The 6,304-nt window shown below is 43.0% G+C and overlaps 1 protein-coding gene across 2 annotated transcripts in view; it reads right to left on the reverse strand.

The window, feature by feature from the left end:
• The window catches only part of LOC102027876 (melanoma-associated antigen 10-like), a 10,311-nt gene that overhangs the window by 2,996 nt on the left and 1,011 nt on the right, over positions 1–6,304 (reverse strand). Inside the window, exon 2 of one of the 2 annotated variants that reach the window (XM_013505540.1) lies at positions 4,580–4,609. The gene's annotated coding sequence lies outside the window, so the exon portion shown is untranslated. Of the gene's footprint in view, positions 1–294; positions 380–4,579; positions 4,610–6,304 lie in introns of those variants that run through there. The other variant, XM_005406413.1, reaches the window with a different exon arrangement.

Below are 6,304 nucleotides of genomic sequence, written 5' to 3' on the forward strand. Positions count from 1 at the left end.
GTGACGAGGGGAGGCTTTCTGAGCGCAAGGGTGTAAAGGGATTTTCTGCTCCCCCTCAGTCCTCAGGGGTCGCCACTTTGGTTCCTGGCAGACCCCAACAACCATCCTGCAAGGACCTGACTCTGTTTCCCTCAGACTAAGGCTGTGACTCCAGGGCCCTGAGACTGAAGAGAGAAACTCACTCTTACAAGTCGGCCTCTCTGTGAGCCCCGGAGACAAGACAGAACTGAGTTGTACCGTGACCCTGTGAGTTTGGGCCTTCCTTACTCCCCACAGCCCAATACCACGACTCACGAATTCACGCGGCCCTCTCCGCTTCCTTCACCTGAAGCGCACACTTCACAAAAGAACCTCACGTTGCCCCGACCCTTCCATGCGCTACTCAGTGGACGTCACTTCCGGCAACGTGCCTGTCGTGTCCTATGGCTGACAAGGGGCGGAACGGGATTCTCTGTGTCCCCTCTGTTATTCTCCGGGTCCCCTCTGTCCTCTCTGGGGGTCGTCACTTTAGTTCCGGCCAGAGCGCGGACCTCTGCCGTGTACGGACCTTAGTCTGTTCCTCCCAGAGGAAGCCTTGCAATCCTAGATTCCCCTGAGCCGCAAAGGGTGCTCACAACAAAATCTTTCTCTGGCGTGCAGGCCTGACTAAAAAGTGAGATCTGGAGGGTTTGGAGACCCTGCCTATGGGCTGCACTTGCTCAGTCCACCCTCAGGTCGTAAGTTTACACAACACAGTCCAGTCCCTCCTTGAAGACGGAAACTGAAATCAAGTCTATTACACTGATCTGACCCCACGAGTGTGCATCTCTGGGGGTCATATCAGGTGACGCGTGCGTGGTCTGACAGGAGGAGCCAAACAATAATCTGCAGATTCCTCCGTTCGTCGTCTTTGCCAGCGGGGTTCGGTCTCTGGTCCTGCCCACCGCAGTCAGCTGCCCTCAGTCTCTGATAGTCCCCATGGTGACAGCCATGGGAAGGAAGGAGAGTTGTCAGGTTGACTTCGCTGCCCAGGATCTCCGGGGCTGAACTGAGGGGCCGCACCGAGGGGCCGCACCGAGGAGCCAAATATTGTGCTGACCTCTTCAAGGGCAACCACATCTTCCTAGGAGGGCTCGTCACCAGCCAGAGGCGGATCTCCCGTCCTTTCCTTCTAAAAGATGGATGTTGAGTGGGAAGAGGGTGAGCGGCAGCATGGAGGTTGGGTAAGTCCTGCTTCTGTGAAGGGATCCAATTTTCTTTTTTTTTTTTTTTTTTTTTTTTTTTTTTTTTTTTTGGTCTTTTGAGACAAGGTCTCGATATGCAGTTCAGACCGGCCTTGAACTCACTTTGTAGCCCAGGCTGGTCTCAAACTCACAATAATCTTACTGCCTCAGCCTCGCGAGTGCTGGGATTACAGACATGCGCCACCACGCCCGGCAAAGGGAGTTAATTTTCGGTAGTCCAGAGCATGACTGTTACCTTTCAATGCCCATTTAGAGTCAAGAGGCTATTTTACATCTCTACTAAATGTCTGTATGGACTTTAAATCAATAGAAAATATATAAACTGTACATCTAGGCTATCGATATGTATAGGTTAAAAAAGCATATGTGTACATGTATTAGTGAATATACTATATATGTTGAACTGTTGTTTTAAGTGTATCTTTAAAGAAATGGTTGAGCACATGCACGTAGATATGCTACATATACTTATTAAAGAATATCTACTGTCACTATGCATGATTCACTGTTCTACATGCTACTCTTACTCTAGCACATTGCTTACAGTCCATTAAAGTCTTCAGTCTCCTCCAGGGCTTCCTCAAAGAAATGTTCTTTACATATGGTTGCTATGTATGCTTGCTAGGTTTTGTTTCCTCTCTCTTGTTAGTTTCTAGGGTTAAATTGGGAAGCACAAGATAGTAACCCACGCTTGGTTTTCATTTTGGCGGCTACAGGGAAGGTACTAAACTATAAGGAATTTAAGGGAAGTTGAGTTTTACAGTTTTGTGACACACTGCTCTATTGATTATACACTTTTTTTACCCGAATCTGTCAGCACAGTTGCCTCTGTAAAGACTGTAATCATCTTTGTCAGGCTTCCTTTTAGATATAGTGTTTCTAAGATTTAGTTGCTGTTACAAATGTCATATTATTTATTAGTTGCTCTAATCCAAAGGGTTTTTTGTGTCAAACATATTTCAGTTTGGCCATACTAATCAGATGTCTACCTGGTTCTCAAGTCTCAATCACTTAAATATTACATCCCACCTCCTGTAAATTTTTATGGTACACAATGATATTGTCGCTTAAACATTCTTTTACCTGTTAGTATCCCTTACTTATTCTGGTAATCATAGCTCTAACTTTGTGTCTCAGTGCTGTGGTGAAACATACACACATTAATGTACATTCATGTCTTCTTGCTGACTTTAAGCATAACTATTCTACCATTTCCTTTTTGTGTGTGTGTGCTGGGAGTCGAACTCAGGACCTTGCACTTGCCAGGCAGGCGCTGTAACCACTGTGATATATCCCCAAGCCCCTTGACCGTTTCCTTTTGAGTATGCTTCCTGATGATTTTAGGAAATGGAAGTTTCCTTTTTATACTAGTTAAATAAATATTATTCCATGAACTGATGTTGAATTTCTTCCAAACTCTTTTCCTATATCCACTCACATGATTAAATATTTGATATATTTTCTATGTGACAAATTAAAAGGAAAAGATTGTTTTCCAATGCTAAATCATATTGTCATTATTTGGAACAAACCTCTTTATTTAGTTTCCTTCTATGCTAGAGATGCTACTTATTTATCTACGACCTTTGTACCTCTCAGAGTGTTAGCCTAGACTTTTCTTACCCAGGAGCGTGCTCATCTGGTTTATGAATCCAAGAGAGCGAGCCTGGAAGCAGGTACTGAACAAGCACCATTTCTGTGGGCTGTGGCTTCCACACTTCTGACAGGGATTAGCTTGCCGATGGCACTGGAGGAACTGGACTGCAAAACTCCCTTGTCCTGAAACATCTGAGTGTGGCTTGAGCACTGAGGACTTTTACTTCCTGCACTGGAATTCATGTTTTCTCAGTCTGTTTGGAACAGTTTGGACATTTACTAATTTTGTTACTAGAATGTGATCGGGGTCTCTTAGGACTCACCCACAGTCTGTTTGGAACAGTTTGGCCATTTACTAATTTTGTTACTAAAATGTGATCGGGGTCTCTTAGGACTCCACCCACAATGGATGCTATTGTCATGGAAGCTTTTTATTACAGAAAGCCCGAAACATATAATACATAGGATAGTATGGTGGATGCACTACACATCTTTTGCTATACAGCAAATCTGGTTCCAGTGAGTTCCCCCACCCACATGCATTGAATTCATTGGAAGAATGAAAAGCAGATCAGAAGCACCACACTCTTTCTTCTCTCACTATTTCAATGCACATTTCTTATAGATAAGGACATTTAAAAAATAAAGACAATAGTTATGATTTCTAAAAGTATGTAACTCATCAATATCTATGCTCAGTAATTCTTGATGCACTTAGACTTTTCAAAGTAGTTTTTTTCAATGTATATCCAAATATGGTTTATATTGTAATGTTTATTTTGCCCCATAAATCTTCATTATTCTACAGATTTTTCCCTCTATCTCTTTTTTTTGCAATGGTTTTTAGTTGATGAAAAGAACAAACCATTTTTTTCCAGTTGCTCACATGCTGGATTATGCCAAGTGCAACACTGTTGTGTCTTTTAACATATTTTCACTCTTTAGTTTCTAGGAATATGTAGTGCTTCACCTTTTTATTATACATGGGTTTCCCCAGCCCTGAATTCAGTCATTTTTCCAAGGAACACTGGTCCCTTTTATTAGAAATGGTTCTAGACATCAACATCTGCGTATTATGGGTACTCATTGCAACTGGGAAGTTGTCAGATACCGGCTTTCTCTGCTAACTGCACAATGAATACACATGTATATACTCTGTTGACATATACAGACATCCATAACCAGTCATACATGTGAATTTCTGATTCTGTATTTAAATTTGCATGCTCTTATACTAATATCTCCAACTGGAAAGAATTTCCAACAAAATGATTCTCGCTGCCTCTTCTGCTTTACCTATGGCCTCCTACGCCATCAGTGAGAATCCTGGATCCCACCCGCCATGTACCCTACATGAAGTTAATAGTTCATTCCCACTCTACAGGAAGAGCCGATTCACATTTGCTGAACCTACTCCTGCAACCCCATGGGAAGAACCTCTATCGCTGAGTGCAGATGGGAAAATTTTACAGTGCTTAGAGTGCAGTACCATGACTTTTGCTCTCACCAATGTCACCAATTTCCAGCATTACTGAGGGCAGTAATTTGCCAGTATGTGTTTCACTGACAGTGTAAATAGGCTTATTATACACTTAGAGTTTGTTTTGGGTAGCATCCTGCATTCTATGCTCGGGTTGTCCACCTCATAAATATTAAATTCTCATATAGTTAGATTCACTCTTTTTGCTGTAAAGTTGTCTAAGATTTGAAAAATGCATAGTGCTGTCCTCTGAGTCCAGTGAATCCGCTCTTCCACTCACCTTTCTGCTGCTGGACACAGTAGCAGGCACCTGCAATTGAAAGGAGCAAGGAGTTAACAGGATCATGTCTTCAGTCTATAATCAGTTGCTTCCAAGATAGAAGAATCATGGGAAAAGAACATGAAGGAGCAAAGCTGCTCAGTTCATGGTTGTTGGAAATTAGAGAAGGAAAACTGTGCCAGAGAGAAAGGGGCCAGGGATCTTATGTGCTACTTAAGGTCCCACCTCCACGACCCACAAAGTCAGTCAAGAGCATGCTTTCCGAACCTTGCATGTGTTTCCTGAGATACTGCATTTGACTTATCGGGACCGACACTCAAAATTCACCCCTGTCAACTTCACATTCAAACATGTCTCCTTAACTTCTCAATACAATAACAACTTCATATCCCTCATACAATGGGAACTGTAGTAATCTCTTCCACAAGCAGGCACTTGTACCTCTAAGTTATATCCCCAGCCCTTTAATCTGTTCTACAAAGTCTGAAAAATTCCAGCACTCTTCAAAATTCAAAGTCCAAGTCTTCTTTGAGGCCCAAGGTAAACTGTTAGCTATGAAGCATTGGTGTGAGTTTATAGCCAATATCAACTTCATGTAAAGTTCCTACTGCACATGAAGGAGTTAATCAGACGTGGTTTTTAAATATATGCCCAACACATATCCCCTGAAACTCTGTTATCACGTGGGTTCACGTGCAGTCCTGGAGCTGCACAGACATGCTATAACTTATTCTAGCAATGGATGATCCAATGCTCAGCGCTTGTCAAATAGGACAGAGATTTGTACATTTAGCTGTGGTCCTTGGCCCCGGAGGGACCCATAAGCTGCTGCAGGCCCACCTGCCTGCATCCAATCCCTCCTGCAAGCTCTGAGCGGGAGAGTCCTCCAGGAGAACGCACCGAATGCCCAGGTAATGACTTGCATCATCCCCAGCTTCATGGTTGGTGGGTGTGCAGCAACCACATTCAATGTTTTCTTTGCCACAACTAGGAACTGCAGCATGGCCCCACACAGTGATTCTAAAATCATCCTTGGAGCTTATGCCAGCATTTTTAAGCTTTGAAACACCCATGCTTACTTCATTTCAGGATCAGCGGGTTCTGACACATGCATAAGGTGAAAGACCCGCAGTGACAGGTAGAATAGATTCACTGCTCTACACAGTTCCCCTGCCCTCCTCTACCTTTCTTAATTTTCCCTTCCAGGAATAAAAGGCAGTTGGTGATCTTTTTTATCTATATTATTTTACCTTCTCCAGAGTGACAGGCCTGCAATCTCATAGTATATAGCTTTTCAGAGTGATTTGGTAACTTTGAGCTTGTCTCTTTTGTCATGCCTATTCTCACCAAGATGTATCAAATTCAGTGATTTTTCCAAAGCACAAACTTTTCCTTGAGTCAGTTTTCACTGCTCAGTTTTATCCTCTATTTTATTCTTTCCACCTGCACTTTTATTGAGCTCCCCTTCCTCGTGCTTATTTTGGGTTGGTTTCCTCTTGTTCTGGTCCCTACATCTTAAAGACCACATTACTGCCTGACATCATTTTCTTCACTGTAGTCTTCACACTAACTTCTGAGTGCTTTCTCTTTGTCCCAACGTTTTGTGATATATTCATTTCTTCTTCAGGACTGGGATTCACACCCAGGGCTTCAATCATGCATGCCAGGTTAGAGCTCTACCCACTGAGCTACACTGCAAGCCAAAATGATGTACGCATTTGTTTT

This window comes from Chinchilla lanigera, unplaced genomic scaffold, assembly GCF_000276665.1.
Source record: "Chinchilla lanigera isolate Chin_1 unplaced genomic scaffold, ChiLan1.0 scaffold00097, whole genome shotgun sequence".
NCBI classification, from domain to species: Eukaryota; Metazoa; Chordata; class Mammalia; order Rodentia; family Chinchillidae; genus Chinchilla; species Chinchilla lanigera.